We start from the raw sequence: 17,783 nt of genomic DNA on the forward strand, positions 1-17,783 counted from the left end.
CTACCAGCTGGACGTGCCCTAAACACCTCCCTAGGGAGGCGTTCGGGTGGCATCCTGACCAGATGCCCGAACCACCTCATCTGGCTCCTCTCGATGTGAAGGAGCAGCGGCTTTACTTTGAGTTCCTCCCGGATTGCAGAGCTTCTCACCCTATCTCTAAGGGAGAGCCCCGCCACCCGGCGGAAGAAACTCATTTCGGCCGCTTGTACCCGTGATCTTATCCTTTCGGTCATGACCCAAAGCTCATGACCACAGGTGAGGATGGGAACGTAGATCGACCGGTAAATTGAGAGCTTTGCCTTCCGGCTCAGCTCCTTCTTCACCACAACGGATCGATACAACAAACAACCTGAGTGGGATAAAATGTCTATAACTCAGTATCAATACTTACTCTTGAACAAGTGTAAACTTTGAAAGAAAAAAAAAAATATATATATATATATATATATACATATATATATCTACACACTCCCTTTAATTGTTTTCCCCAGTCAGGGGTGGGGGGGAAAACAATTGAAGTCCCAGCATAATGGGGAGATTCTTTCTAACAAGACGAGCACTTCAAGATGCTCAGGTGTCAGCCTGCTCCTGTGTTCATCATTGATGATTGCTAAAAAGCCTCTCACTCTGAAGAGTCATTAAAATGTCTTAGAACTTTACCACCACGCTGGACTTCATTGTGGCATGTTTTACACTCCACCTCTTCATCTTTTTCTTTTTGTAGGGTAAAATAATCCCACACAGCTGACATTTTTTACCGTAACTTTTAATTCACACGGCCGCCTTAACGGTTAGAACACAGACTTGTGGATGTTTTGAAGGTGTGCTAGAAAATGCGGAACAGAGTTTAGGGAGCAGCAGAAGAGTGGAATGTATTATTTAAATCGGTGCGTTGGAAAACACGGGCGGGAGTTTTTTTTAAAAACTAGATCTGGATCGGCATTTTCCCATGCCTTGCCGATATGCATTTTTTGTCAAATATCGGCAGCCGATCCCATCCAAATATCGGATCGGGACAACCCTAATATATAAATATACCGCATATGCAAATAAGCCGCACACACTAAGTTTGTATAAGAGAAAAATATGTTCCCATATATTAGCTACACTGGACTATAAGCCCCATATATATTCATTGTGAAAGGACTTATTTGAACAGAAATATTCTGTGAATGTTTATTTACATACCTTAATTGTTTCCAAACGGTGTCTGCAACAGGGTAGTAAAACGGATGGAGCCACAAGTTGAGCAAGCATAAGTGGCCCGCCATTTTATATACGTGGCCCGCCATGTTATTCACGTGGCCCGCCACATAATTAAGGTGGCCCCCCACATCATTTTATGTGGCCCGTCATGTCCTTTACTTGGTGTGTATGACATGTATTTAGTCCAGACAGCGACCAAGTGAATGACAAAGCATGATTGTTCCAAGTGAGGCTGCAGATTATTACCATGATTATGTTGAAGACTATATCACATTACAGAGTAACTTTTACTCTCAGGTGCTATTATAGAAGAGGTTTATATTTACCTGTGCAGCCCAGCTCTTATGCACTCCTACTTTCTTCTTTTTCTTGAAAATAGTCTAGACGAACAAGAAAACATTAGCATTAGTTAATGTTTTAGTGGATCTAGTATAATTGTGTGAGAGTCCAGTCCATAGTGGATCTAACATAATTGTGAGAGTCCAGTCCATAGTGGATCTAACATAATAGTGTGAGAGTCCAGTCCATAGTGGATCTAACAGAATAGTGAGAGTCCAGTCCATAGTGGATGTAACATAATAGTCTGAGAGTGTAGTCCATAGTGGATCTAGTTAATAGTGTGAGGGTCCAGTCCATAGTGGATCTAGCATAATATTGTGAGAGACCAGTCCATAATGGACCAAGTTAATAGTGTGAGAGTCCAGTCCATAGTGGATCTAGCATAATTGTGTGAGAGTCCAGTCCATGGTGGATGTAACATAATAGTGTGAGAGTGTAGTCCATAGTAGATCTAGTTAATAGTGTGAGTCCAGTCCGAAGTGGACCTAACATAATAGTGTGAGAGTCCAGTCCATAATAGATCTAGTTTATAGTGTAAGATTCCAGACCATAGCTGATCTAAATAATAGTGTGAGAGTCCAGTCCGTAGTGGATCTATGCTATTTTTAATTGTTTTAAATTATATTTATGATTTTTTTAAATTATATTATGATTATTTTAGATTATATTTATTCTTAATTTAAATGATAATTGTTATTGTTTTAGATTGTATTTATTATTGTTTTATATGCTATTTATGATTGTTTAAAATTATATTTATGATTCATGTAGATTATCTTTATTCATAATTTAGATGATATTTGTTATTTTTTTAGATTATATTTGTTATTGTTTTAGATTATATTTATGGTTCTTAGATTATATTTATGATTGTTTTAGATAATATTTGTGGTTGTTTAGATTATATTAATGATTGTTTTAAATTATATTTATAAATGTTTTAAATTATATGTTTTATTGTTTTAGATTATATTTATGATTGTGGTGAATGATAATTATGATTGTTTCAGATTATATTTATTATTTTTTTTACATTATTATTATTATTGTTTAAGATTATATTTATTATTTTTTTAGTTTGATTGTGTTAGATTATATTTATTATTGTTTTAGATTATATTTATTATTGCTTTAGATTTTATTTATTATTTTTAGAAGATATTTATGATTGTTTTAGATATATTTATAATTTTTTCAATAGATATTCATGATCGTTTTAGATGATTAAGATACTATGTATTATTGTTTTAGAGTATATTTAATATTGCTTTTGATAATATTTATTATTGTTTTAGATTATATTTATGATTGTTTAAGAGGATATTTATTCTTGTTTTAGATGGTATTTGTTATTGTTTTACATGATAGTTAAGGTTCTTAGATGATATCTATGACTGTTTTTGATAAAATTTATGGCTGTTTAGATGATATTTGTGATTGTGTTAAATTATATTTAAGATTGTTTTAAATTATATTTGTTATTGTTTTAGGTAATATTTATTATTGTTTTAGATTATATTTATGATTGTTTTATATGATAATTAAAATTGGTTTGGATTATATTTATGATTGTTTTAGATTATATTCATGATATTAGATGATTTATGGTTCTTGGATGATATTTATGATTGTTCTTGATAACATTTATGGCATTTTAATCAATCAATCAATGTTTACTTATATAGCCCTAAATCACTAGTGTCTCAAAGGGCTGCACAAACCACCACGACATCCTCGGTAGGCCCACATAAGGGCAAGGAAAACTCACACCCAGTGGGACATTGGTGACAATAATGACTATGAGAACCTTAGAGAGGAGGAAAGCAATGGATGTCGAGCGGGTCTAACATGATACTGTGAAAGTTCAATCCACAATGGATCCAACACAGTCGCGAGAGTCCAGTCCAAAGCGGATCCAACACAGCAGCGAGAGTCCCGTTCACAGCGGAGCCAGCAGGAAACCATCCCAAGCGGAGGCGGATCAGCAGCGCAGAGATGTCCCCAGCCGATACACAGGCAAGCAGTACATGGCCACCGGATCGGACCGGACCCCCTCCACAAGGGAGAGTGGGACATAGAAGAAAAAGAAAAGAAACGGCAGATCAACTGGTCTAAAAAGGGAGTCTATTTAAAGGCTAGAGTATACAAATGAGTTTTAAGGTGAGACTTAAATGCTTCTACTGAGGTGGCATCTCGAACTGTTACCGGGAGGGCATTCCAAAGTACTGGAGCCCGAACGGAAAACGCTCTATAGCCCGCAGACTTTTTTTGGGCTTTGGGAATCACTAATAAGCCGGAGTCCTTTGAACGCAGATTTCTTGCCGGGACATATGGTGCAATACAATCGGCAAGATTTTAGATGATTTTTATGGTTGTTATGAATTATATTTATGATTGTTTTAAATTATATATTTTTTATTGTTTTAGATCATATTTATTATTGTTTTAGACGATATTTATGATTGTTTTAGAGAATAATTATAATTTTTTTTAGATTATATTTATGATTGCTTTAGATTACATTTATGATTGTGTCAGATAATATTTCTTAGTTTTAGATCATATTTATAATTGTTTTCGATTATATTTATTATTGTTTTCGATGATATGTATTATTATTTTAGATGATATTTATTATTGTTTTAGATTATAAAAGTATCTCCATGCATTATATCCACAGCAAACATCTGATAACACGCTGCCGAGTCAGCACATTGTCTGCCACACAAGACGGGCAGGATGGCAACCGGAGGAGACAGTGCCTCACAAATCTCTGAGTCATCGCCTGGCGTCCTTTTGATTGCTAAGCAGAACCCCATCCCCACCCCACCCCACCCACATCCCAATGGCGCCTCTTCTCGTGTTGTTTAGTCGCAAGCGGTGAAAGAAAGCTTGTCAGGTTTAACACCAGGCCTGACTTGGGAGCTCTGCACGACCAGTGCTGATTGATTGATTGTTTTATTGATTGATTGACTGCAATGCTAATAAGACCGCTGGAACAGAAGAAGTCAAAAGAGCCTCAAGCCAGTTTATTGCGAGCCTACTGATGTGCGACTGCAGGCTGACTAAACACCTCGAAGGCGGACAGGGAAACATTTATTGACCACCTTGCAGGTCTCTCAGCAGTTGAGGTCCAAACATTCCCTAAGGAGGACCGTAAAATATCAATCTGGTCATCTCGCTCCGCCATCAATTACCTCAGCAGGACTCTTGATCGTCTTGGAGGCGTGGCCAACACTTTCCCCAAACTCTGTTTGCGTGTCACTCAATGAACCGCAGCTTGTTAGCACTCATGCAGCCGCCGCACACCATGATGACACAAGACGATCCACCATTAACCTGTTTGTTGAGTCTTTTCAGTGAAAAGTCAATCGATACTGCTTTACGAGCTCCAGGCTGAATGCCTGATCTACAGAGATCCCAAATGACACACCTTTATCAGTGGACGTGGTCTGGTGATCTACTGAGATCCCAAATAACACATCTTTAACAGTGGACATGGTCTGGTGATCTACTGAGATCCCAAATGACAGGTCTTTATCAGTGGACGTGGTCTGGTGATCTACTGAGATCCCAAACTACACGTCTTTATGATCAGATGTGATCTGGTGATCTACTGAGATCCAAAATAACACGTCTTTAACAGTGGACTTGGTCTGATGAACTACTAAGATCCCAAATGACAGGTCTTTATCTCTGTGGACGTGGTCTGGTAAACTACTGAGATCCCAAATGACACACCTTTACCAGTGGATGTGGTCTGGTGATCTACTGAGATTCCAAATAACACATCTTTAACAGGGGACGGGGTTTGGTGATCTACTGAGATCCCAAATGACAGGTCTTTATCGCTGGTCATGGTCTGGTAAACTACTGAGATCCCAAATGCCATACCTTTATCAGTGGACGTGGTCTGATGATCTACTGAGATCCCAAATAACACGTCTTTAACAGTGGACGCAGTCTGGTAAACTACTGAGATCCCAAATGACACACCTTTATCAGTGGACGTGGTCCGATGATCCACTGAGATCCCAAATGACAAGTCTTTATCAGTGAGCGTGGTCTGGTAAACTACTGAGATCCCAAATGACAAGTCTTTATGAGTGGGCTTGGTCTGGTGATCTACTGAGATCCTGAATGTCACGTTTTTATCATAGACGTGGTCTGGTGATCTACTCAGATCCAAAACTGCACGTTTAACAGCGGATGTGATCTGGTGATCTACTCTGATCGCGAATGACATGTCTTTATCAGTAGACGTCGTCTGGTGATCTACTCAGATCCCAAAAAACGTGTCTTTATTTGTGGGCGTGGTCTGCTGATCTACTAAAATTACAAATGACACTTCTGTATCAGTAGACATGGTCTGGTGATCTACTCAGATCCCAAATGACATGTCTTTATTGGTGGGCGCGGCCTTGTGATCCACTCAAATCCCAAATAACACACCCAACATAGCACGTGCAAATGTCTTGACTAATGAGTGTGGTCTGGTGATCTATTCAGATCCCAAATGACACATCTTTATCAGTGGGCGTGGTCTGGTGATCTCCTGAGATCCCAAATGACGCGTTTTTATCAGTGGACGTGGTATGGTGATCTACTGAAACCCCAAATGACACGACTGATGTCATTTGGGACGTGATCTGGTGAACTACTGAGATTCCGAATGATACGTCTTTATTAGTGGGTGTGGTCTGGTGATCTACTGAGATCCCAAATGACACGTCTTTATCAGCGGAAGTGTTGTTGTGCTGTTTTTTTCACTTTTTTCTCTACATCCGTAGCCATACACCTCACAGCCGTGTTACTTGATGTGTGACACATGCTAACTGTTAGCATGCTAGCAAGCTAATGTTAGCAGGCAAAAAATATTTGCTTTTTTTCCACTTTTTTCCCTACTTCCGTAGTCATACACCTCACAGCCGTGTTACTTGATATGTGACACATGCTAACTGTTAGCATGCTAGCAAGCTAATATTAGCATGCTAACTTTTTTGTGCTGTTTTTTCACTTTTTTCTCTATTTCCGTTACCAGACACTTCACAGCCGTGTTACTTGATGTATGACACAAACTAACTTTTAGCATGCTAGCAAGCTAATATTAGCATGCTAACTTTCTTTTGTGATGTTTTTTCCACTTTTTTTCTTTACTTCCGTAGCCATACACCTCACGGCCGTGTCACTTGATATGTGACACATGCTAACTGTTAGCATGCTGGCAAGCTAATATTAGCATGCTAAATTTTTTTGTGCTCTTTTTTCACTTTTTGCTTGAAGTGTGACACATGCTAACTGTTAGCTTCACTGGAAGTTAACTGTGTGCTGGAACTTTTGTGAATGGAAGCGGCATGGAGAAGCACTTTTACTCCAAGGTGTCCCCCCGGGGTAATCCCTCTCTTTATTCACAGCGTCAGCGCCTCCCGCCTGGACAAGACCGCGGACCGGCATCAACAAAGGAGACGCGGTGAAAAGGGGCGAGTAATCCGCCATTGAATGAGAGCGGCTCACCGCGGCACTTCTTTTCACGCTCATTATTGATGGCGGCGAGCCGTGCCGAGTCAGCGCTTCTGCGCTGCACGCTTCATCTTTTCCCATCGACGACCTCGCCCCGTCGGGATAAATAAACGGTCCTATGACAGGAAGTGCCGCCATTCTCACGCTACGCGAAAGCAGAGGGGGTGGAGCCTGTGTTAGAAGGGATGCGACAGGACAACGCCGTCTCCACGGCGACCCTGCACCTTACCTTCCGACCCTGCTTGCCACACTTTTCCGGCAATTCTTCCAACCCTTGCAATGCTGGGGGTCCGCTGGAAGTATCCTAGCAACAGGGATATCAGGGGGATGAACATGGAGATATTTCAATGAAAAACATCATGATTCAAAAAATGCTTTGTCGACACTTTCCGGCTCCGCTAAAACATTTTTCTACTCGATACACCTTGTGCGTTAAAGATGTTGTAATTCCATCCAGTGCAGGTCTAATCTGAACAAAGCGTCAACATATTTGAGTAAAATGGGACACAAATAATGTGTATAATAACAAATAATTGGATACATTTTTAATCCGCTTTTGAATTTTGATGAAGTACAGTAAATGACCATATTAGCACGCTTTCATTAAAATGTAACACTTAGCATTTGTGCTAACGACGGCATGCTGACATATCAATAGAATAGTATACAAAGCACTATATTGATAGTATAAATCTAAGTCTATTATACGGCATTATTCACATGTGTAGAAACTTTAGTTCTGTAATTCACTGTAGCAATTCAATGAGACTTCACTGCCATCGGACCAGGGGTTTTCATGCCCCCTGGTAGGGTCTCCCAAGACAAACAGGTCCTAGGTGAGTGATCAGACAAAGAGCAGCTCAAAGACCTCTATGGAATTACAACGAAATGAACCCAGATTTCCCTCGCCCGGACGTGGGTCACCGGGGCCCCGCTCTGGAGCCAGGCCCGGAGTTGGGGCACGATGGCGAGCGCCTGGTGGTCGGGCCTGTTCCCATGGGGCCCGGCCGGGCACAGCCCGAAGAGGCAACGTGGGTCATCCCTCCAATGGGCTCACCACTCATAGGAGGGGCCATAGAGGTCGGGTGCAATGTGAGCTGGGCGGCAGCCGAAGGCAGGGCACTTGGCGGTCCGATCCTCGGCTACAGAAGCTAGCTCTTGGGACGTGGAACGTCACCTCACTGGGGGGGAAGGAGCCTGAGCTAGTGCGCGAGGTAGAGAAGTTCCGGCTGGATATAGTCGGACTCACCTCGACGCACAGCAAGGGCTCTGGAACCAGTTCTCTCGAGAGGGACTGGACCCTCTTCCACTCTGGCGTTGCCGGCAGTGAGAGGCGACGGGCTGGGGTGGCAATTCTGGTTGCCCCCCGGCTCAAAGCCTGTACGTTTGAGTTCAACCCAGTGGACGAGAGGGTAGCTTCCCTTCGCCTTCGGGTGGGGGGACGGGTCCTGACTGTTGTTTGTGCTTACGCACCAAACAGCAGTTCAGAATACCCACCCTTTTTGGGTACACTCGAGGGAGTACTGGAAAGTGCTCCTCCGGGTGATTCCCTTGTCCTACTGGGAGACTTCAACGCTCATGTTGGCAACGACAGTGAAACCTGGAGAGGCGTGATTGGGAAGAATGGTCGCCCGGATCTAAACCCGAGTGGTGTTTTGTTATTGGACTTTTGTGCTCGTCACAGTTTGTCGATAACAAACACCATGTTCAAACATAAGGGTGTCCATATGTGCACTTGGCACCAGGACACCCTAGGCCGCAGTTCCATGATCGACTTTGTAGTTGTGTCATCGGATTTGCGGCCTTATGTTTTGGACACTCGGGTGAAGAGAGGGGCGGAGCTTTCTACCGATCACCACCTGGTGGTGAGTTGGCTGCGATGGTGGGGGAGGATGCCGGACAGACCTGGCCGGCCCAAGCGCATTGTGAGGGTCTGCTGGGAACGTCTGGCAGAGTCTCCTGTAAGAGAGAGTTTCAATTCACACCTCCGGGAGAACTTTGAACATGTCACGAGGGAGGTGCGGGACATTGAGTCCGAGTGGACCATGTTCCGAACCTCTATTGTCGAGGCGGCTGATTGGAGCTGTGGCCGCAAGGTTGTTGGTGCCTGTCGTGGCGGTAATCCCAGAACCCGTTGGTGGACACCAGCAGTGAGGGATGCCGTCAAGCTGAAGAAGGAGTCCTATCGGGTTCTTTTGGCTCATAGGACTCCGGAGGCAGTGGACGGGTACCGACGGGCCAAGCGGTGTGCAGCTTTAGCGGTCGCGGAGGCAAAAACTCGGACATGGGAAGAGTTCGGGGAAGCCATGGAAAACGACTTCCGGACGGCTTCGAAGCGATTCTGGACCACCATACGGCGCCTCAGGAAGGGGAAGCAGTGCACTATCAACACCGTGTATGGTGCGGATGGTGTTCTGCTGACTTCGACTGCGGATGTTGTGGATCGGTGGAGGGAATACTTCGAAGACCTCCTCAATCCCACCAACACGTCTTTCTTTGAGGAAGCGGTGCCTGGGGAATCTGTAGTGGACTCTCCTATTTCTGGGGCTGAGGTCGCTGAGGTAGTTAAAAAGCTCCTCGGCGGCAAGGCCCCGGGGGTGGATGAGATCGGCCCGGAGTTCCTTAAGGCTCTGGATGCTGTGGGGCTGTCTTGGTTGACAAGACTCTGCAGCATCGCGTGGACATCGGGGGCGGTACCTCTGGATTGGCAGACCGGGGTGGTGGTCCCTCTCTTTAAGAAGGGGGACCGGAGGGTGTGTTCCAACTATCGTGGGATCACACTCCTCAGCCTTCCCGGTAAGGTTTATTCAGGTGTACTGGAGAGGAGGCTTCGCCGGATAGTCGAACCTCGGATTCAGGAGGAACAGTGTGGTTTTCGTCCTGGTCGTGGAACTGTGGACCAGCTCTATACTCTCGGCAGGGTTCTTGAGGGTGCATGGGAGTTTGCCCAACCAGTCTACATGTGCTTTGTGGACTTGGAGAAGGCATTCGACCGTGTCCCTCGGGAAGTCCTGTGGGGAGTGCTCAGAGAGTATGGGGTATCGGAATGTCTTATTGTGGCAGTCCGCTCCCTGTATGATCAGTGTCAGAGCTTGGTCCGCATTGCTGGCAGTAAGTCGGACACGTTTCCAGTGAAGGTTGGACTCCGCCAAGGCTGTCCTTTGTCACCGATTCTGTTCATAACTTTTATGGACAGAATTTCTAGGCGCAGTCAAGGCGTTGAGGGGTTCCGGTTTGGTGGCCACGGGATTAGGTCTCTGCTTTTTGCAGATGATGTAGTCCTGATGGCTTCATCTGGCCGGGATCTTCAGCTCTCACTGGATCGGTTCGCAGCCGAGTGTGAAGCGACCGGAATGAGAATCAGCACCTCCAAGTCCGAGTCCATGGTTCTCGCCCGGAAAAGGGTGGAGTGCCATCTCCGGGTTGGGGAGGAGACCCTGCCCCAAGTGGAGGAGTTTAAGTACCTAGGAGTCTTGTTCACGAGTGGGGGAAGAGTGGATCGTGAGATCGACAGGCGGATCGGTGCGGCGTCTTCAGTAATGCGGACGTTGTATCGATCCGTTGTGGTGAAGAAGGAGCTGAGCCGGAAGGCAAAGCTCTCAATTTACCGGTCGATCTACGTTCCCATCCTCACCTATGGTCAGGAGCTTTGGGTCATGACCGAAAGGATAAGATCACGGGTACAAGCGGCCGAAATGAGTTTCCTCCGCCGGGTGGCGGGGCTCTCCCTTAGAGATAGGGTGAGAAGCTCTGCCATCCGGGAGGAGCTCAACGTAAAGCCGCTGCTCCTCCACATCGAGAGGAGCCAGATGAGGTGGTTCGGGCATCTGGTCAGGATGCCACCCGAACGCCTCCCTAGGGATGTGTTTAGGGCACGTCCAGCTGGTAGGAGGCCACGGGGAAGACCCAGGACACGTTGGAAAGACTATGTCTCCCGGCTGGCCTGGGAACGCCTCGGGATCCCCCGGGAAGAGCTAGACGAAGTGGCTGGAGATAGGGAAGTCTGGGCTTCCCTGCTTAGGCTGCTGCCCCCGCGACCCGACCTCGGATAAGCGGAAGATGATGGATGGATGGATGGATTCACATGTGAATAACATGAATACAGTCTATTATACAGCATTTTTCACATGTTAATAATATCAATACAGACTATTATGCGACATTATTCACATGGGAATAATATAAATACAGTCTATTATACAGCAATATTCACATGTGAATAATATATACAGTCTATTATACAGCATTATTCACATGTGAATAATGCAGTATAATATACTGTATTTATGTTGTTCATTTTTGAATAATATAAATACAGTCTATTATACAGCATTAATCATATTTGAATGATATAAATACAGTCTATTATGCAGCATTATTCACATCTGAATAATATAAATATAGTCTATTATACAGCATTATTCACATGCGAATAATATAAATGCAGTCTATTATACAACATTATTCACATGTGAATAATGCAGTATAATAGACTGTACTTATGTTATTCATATTTGAATAATATGAATACTGTCTATTATACAGCATTATTCACATTTGAATGATATAAATACAGTCTCTTATACAGCACTATTCACATTCAAATGATATAAATACAGTCTATATGGCATTATTCACATGTGAATACTATAAATACAGTCTATTATACTACATTATTCACATGGGAATAATGCAGTATAATAGACTTTATTTATGTTATTCCTATTTGAATAATATAAATACAGTCTATTACACAACATTATTCACATGTGAATAACATAAATACAGTAAAAAAGGAACACATGCATTATACAAGTAACACGGCTGAAAGATGTCGGGCATAAAACAGCAAAACAGTTAGCGTGCTAATTTTAGCCTAAAACATTAGCTTGGGTACATTAAAATGTAATATTTAGCATGCGTGCTAACGATGTCATGCTAACAGTTAGCATTGTCTCACGTATCAAGTAACACAGCTGTGAGGTGTTTGGCTGCGGAAGTAGAGAAAAAAGTGAAAAAAACAGCAAAAAGTTAGCGTGCCAATATTAGCCTGACAGCATGGTAACATTTGAATGCTAACCATTAGGAAGTGTCACATACCAAGTTATTTGACTCAGGGGTAAACGGAAGCAAATTTAGCTAAAGAAATGTCACGCTTATGTTAGCATGCAAGCAAGCTAACATTAGCTTGCTATCAGTTAGCTTGCGTGAAAAGTAGACTATCGGTGCCCTGGAGTTCTGGTTGGGGGTCGTCGAAAGCTGGTATACTTTTAAGATGGTGCTGAGTGTCTGAATCTGTGAGTTTTAGGTGTAACTGTCCTAAAATTAGCTATACAGCTAGCCCAAAACATAAACATGCTTAAATTAAAATCCAACACTTAACATGCATGCTAACGATGGCATGCTGAGAGTTAGCATGTGTCACATATCAAGTAACATGGCTGTGAGGTGTAAGGCTGCGGAAATAGAGAAAAAAGTGAAAAAACAGCAAAATAAAAAGTTAGCGTGCCACTACTAGCTTACTAGCATGCTAACATTTGCATGCTAACAGTTAACAAGTGTCACGTACCAAGTTATTTGACTCTGGGGTAAACAGAAGCAAATTTAGCTAAAGAAATATCATGCTTCTGTTAGAATGCGAGCAAGCTAACATTAGCATGCTATCAGTTAGCTTGTGTCAAAAGTAGACTATCTGTTAGCTTGCTATCAGTTAGCTTGTGTTAAAAGTATACGGTCTGTGCCCTGGACCTCTGGTTGGGGGTCGTCGATGGTGCCGAGTGTCTGCATCTGTGAGGTTTAACTGTACAAAATGAGCTATAAAACTAGCCCAAAACATTAGCATGCTTACATTAAAATGTAACACTTTACATGCGTGGTAACAATGTTAATCTGAGAGTTAGCATGTTTCACATATCATGTAACACAGCTGTAAGGTGTATGGCTGCGGAAATAGAGAAAAAAGTGAAATAACAGCAAAAAAATAGTTAGCTTGCCAATATTAGCTTGCTAGCATGCTAACAGTTAATAAGTTAATTGACTCTGGAAGCAAATTAAGCAAAAAAAAATATCATGCAAGAAAGCTAACGTTAGCATGCTATCAGTTAGCGCGTGTTGAAAGTAGACAAGTGAGCTACGTTAAAGACGTGAGCTACGTGAAAGTATGGCTGAGCTACAAGAGGAGGTCATCTTGTCTTTTTGCCGTTTGTCACAGCAATCGTCCACTAAAAGGGTGTGTACCCATTCAATTGGCCCATTTCTTTATTTAATTGTGAATAGCGTCACCATGGTAACACGAAATGTTGCCAACTTTAAGTACAGCTGTAGCCGCAAGTGAGACCTTTCCGAGGGTATAACATATGTGGGGGCTCCTTGGCCGATTCGTTTTGTATTAATCATAAGAGAAACGTGCGGGAGTATAATAATAAACGTTGCAGTATGGTGAATAATAATATGGGCTGCTTGCATTGCAGCAGGCCCATAATTAAAAAAATAAATTACCCAAATATATATGTGCAAAAGCTTTTGAAATGTTTCACTTAAAAGGATGTATTTTATTTTGTTTTTTAAACTTCTATTGAACATATTCTGTCATTTAGTTACTAGCTGACCAAACTTACTTATTAACTTACCTATTTGACTGACAAAAACAAAACAAAAAAAAGTTTTATGATGTAAACAGTTTGACCCTGGAACAGAACATTTGTTATTTCCATTACATTCTCAGGGGAAAAATACTTACATAACACATGTGTATAAATTGTATTATTATTATTATTATGAATGTGAAACTATTACTAGAAAAATGGAAACACTGACCTTTTTCTGTATGTTGTCTTTGCTGCTCCCTAGCGGCCAATATGCAAACAGCATCTGAGTGGAACGAGTGAAGCTTTCTTTTAAAAACAATATTTCCACGTAAAAATCCAGTTTAAGCACCAAGTTTGAGTTAGTGAATCGTATTTAGCAGTATAAATGTGATTTAATTATTTTTTTAATTTAGAGTTTCAGCAAATACAAAAACAATAAATATTGACTTCCGGTGTCCGTGTCAGAAATCGTTTTTTTTGGTCAGATTTCTGACACGATAACCGGAAGTCAGCCTTTTTATTTTATTTTATTTTTATGTACCATAGAAATGTTTGTCAACATTATTATGCTCCAGGTAAAAAAAAAATGTACCTAAATTTCCGATTTATGAAAGTCAGGTTCACATTTTATAATTGGCTTAATGAGTTACAATTATCAATAAAATCTTGAAACATAATTAAGAGTATAAAAGCCCTTAAATCAATATAATTGTTAAAAACATTTAAAGTGATTTTTGTCTTTTTTTTTTAAACATGTTTTTATTATTATTATTTATTAATATTTAATACTCTATATCTATATCTGCTTTTATTATCTTGTCAGAAATCTGAGCAAAAAACGATTTCTGACACTGAAACCGGAAGTCAGCCTTTTTATTTCATTTAATTTTTTTATTTTTTTTAAATGCAGGGAACTTTCAACATAACTAACAATCTACAAATCACGACATCAGCAAAACATGTCAAGGAACGAAAACTAAAGCAAATACAGATACATAGTATGAAATATTAATAAATAATATTAATTAAAAAATATTTAAAAAAAGACAAAAAAACATTTTAAATATTTTTAACAAATAAATCAATGTAAGGGCTTTTGTACTCTTAATCATATTTCAAGGTTTTATTGATAATTGTAACCCATTAAGCCAATTATAAAATGTAGGTCTGAGTTTCATAAATCGGACATTTATGTAGAATTTTTTTTTACCTGGAGCATAATAATTTTGACAAACATTTCTATGGTACAGTCGTTTATAAAAATACCAAATTTGATCTTTTATATTGACAATGATTAAAAAAAAACAATTGAAAATTAATTTACCTTTGCAACTTTGTTATTCTATTGGCCAAGTTTGAATGTAAGTTTCTCAATATCGGCCCTGCAATGAGGTGGCGACTTGTCCAGGGTGTACGACGCCTTCCGCCTGATTGTAGCTGAGATAGGCGCCAGCGCCCCCCGCGACCCCAAAGAGAATAAGCGGCAGAAAATGGATGGATGGATGGAAGTTTCTCAATACCTGACCTGTTTTTTGTGCCTTTAAAAAAGAATTAGAACTCTACGTTAAAACACTAGCTGTGAAAACTATGATGCTGTTTTCCAAATTTAAGTTATTTACTGAAATTGAGTGAGCCTATAGCTTTGCACTTTGTTATATATATATATATATATATATATATATATATATATATATATATATATATATATATATATATATATATATATATATAAATAAAATTCTATTTTAGTTACTTTGAATTTACAACCCCCTGGCGATGTTTTGTGCTGTTTTGTACTTACTACGACTATCATTTCTCAACTGTTTGTAAATGTTAACATTTGTGAATTTAAGGCTTATAAAAAAAAAAATTAAAAAAAATTAAAAATGTTTCACTCGTTTTTGTCCCACAATGATGACGTATGGAAGTTATGACAGCATTTTTCTACCAACTGGACACAAACGCGTTTACAACAAAATATTACATAATTACACCGTACGAATATCGTTCTTTAACTTATATTTAGTTAGTAAGATACTGTGTAGGCGTGCTTACCTTTGTTATAAGTTACAATGAATGCATATCATTTGGCTAAAATTGCTACTTTACGTTAATGTTAAACCGGAAGTGGAATTTAACTTCCGTAGTTTTTCTCACACCAAAATTATACAAAATAAAATATTTTTATGACAAATAGCATTTTGCTACCAACTGTACGAATATCGTTCTTTGGGTTGAATTTAGTTAGTAAGATAATGTGTAAACATGCTTACCTTAGTTATGAAGTTAAAATAAAAGTATATAATTTGGCTAAAATACGTTTATGATAACCGGAAGTGAAATATAACTTCCGTATTTCTTCTCACAACAAAATGATACAAATAAAATATTCTTATGACAATTAGCATTTTGCTATCAACTGTACGAATATCGTTCTTTGACTTGAATTTAGTTAGTAAGATAATGTCTAGACATGCTTACCTTAGTTATGAAGTTAAAATAAATGTATATCATTTGGCTAAAATACGTTTATGATAACCGGAAGTGGAATATAACTTCCGGAGTTCTTCTCACAACAATACAATACAAAATAAAATATTCTTATGACAAATAGCATTTTGCTACCAAGTGTACGAATATCGTTCTTTGAGTTGAATTTAGTTAGTAAGATACTGTGTGGACATGTTTACCTTAGTTATTAAGTTAAAATGCATATCATTTGGCTAAAATTACTATTTTACGTTAATGCTAACCCATCCATCCATCCATTTCCTACCGCTTATTCCCTTTTTTGGGGTCGCGGGGGGCGCTGGCGCCTATCTCAGCTACAATCGGGCGGAAGGCGGGGTACACCCTGGACAAGTCGCCACCTCATCGCAGGGCAAACACAGATAGACAGACGACATTCACACTCACATTCACACACTAGGGCCAATTTAGTGTTGCCAATCAACTTATCCCGTAAGTGGAATATAACTTCCGGAGTTCTTCTCACAACAATATGATACAAAATAAAATATTTTTATCACAAAAATAGCATTTTGCTACCAACTGTACAAATATCGTTCTTTAAGTTGAATTTAGTTACTAAGATTCTGTGTTGACATGCTTACCTTAGTTAAAAAGTTAAAATAAATGTATATCCTTTGACTAAATTTACTACTTTACGATTATGCTAACCGGAAGTGGAATATCACTTCCGTAGTTCTTCTCACATGATACAAAATAAAATATTCTTATGACAACTAGTATTCTGCATCTAACTGGACACAAATTTAACAAAGTACCAAATGAATACAATGTACAAATATCGTTATTTAAGTTGAATTTACTTACTAAGATACTGTGTAGAAGTTCTATATCATTTGGCTAAAATTGCCATTTTACTTTCATGCTAACCCGGAAGTGGAATATAACTTCCGGAGTTCTTCTTCTTACAGCTTTTAAAACAATATGATACAAAAGGAGAATTCTGTACATATGATTTTTTTTACATTAACATTATTTTTTTACGTAGTTGGGGAGTGGAGTGATCATTTATACCAATATCCATATTTTTAAATGGTCTACTATTAAATGTATCATTATTTTTATTAATATTGATACATTGGACATATATTGTCCAACATATTATCCGTTCCCTAAAAGCTTTGTTTCATATTTTATCCTGTTTAAAATAATGACAAAATAATTCAACTATATCCATATTTATATAATGATTATATATATTCATATCCACTACTAATATGAGATCGGTTATACCCGCCCTTAGGGAGCGTCAAGAAGCAATCCAGTTCGCGAGTCAGTACTAATTATGGTTTTGAAAACAAGCATCTTTAATTTAAAACCAGTGCTGGTGTGTATAATATGTTTATGATAACTAATGTTGTGTCTACATTTATCATACATAAAGGCAACTCTGGTTCGTACTCAATATTTTCCTGGCTTTCCACAACAATGAATTGTCTGACCATCCCTAGACTTGACAGCACTGGAAAACAAACAGCAATGTAGACCCATAATAAATTCATAAAAGCAGCAAACTTCATGAATGTTTTTTTTTTGTTTTTTTTGTGACCAAGTATGTGCTCCACTGTATCACAAAAAAATAAGAGTTGTAGAAAATGTTTG

The 17,783-nt window shown here is 39.8% G+C and overlaps 1 long non-coding RNA gene across 1 annotated transcript; it reads right to left on the reverse strand.

Moving 5' to 3' along the window:
- Positions 1-1,532: 1,532 nt before the first annotated feature.
- Positions 1,533-16,828, reverse strand: LOC133559916 (uncharacterized). Its single transcript, XR_009808331.1, has 4 exons — positions 16,766-16,828; positions 13,882-13,935; positions 7,295-7,369; positions 1,533-1,586 (listed from the first exon to the last, which is right to left on the reverse strand). It is a non-coding gene; the product is annotated as an uncharacterized LOC133559916 (long non-coding RNA).
- Positions 16,829-17,783: the final 955 nt, after the last annotated feature.

This window comes from Nerophis ophidion, linkage group LG10 (assembly GCF_033978795.1).
Source record: "Nerophis ophidion isolate RoL-2023_Sa linkage group LG10, RoL_Noph_v1.0, whole genome shotgun sequence".
NCBI lineage: Eukaryota > Metazoa > Chordata > Actinopteri > Syngnathiformes > Syngnathidae > Nerophis > Nerophis ophidion.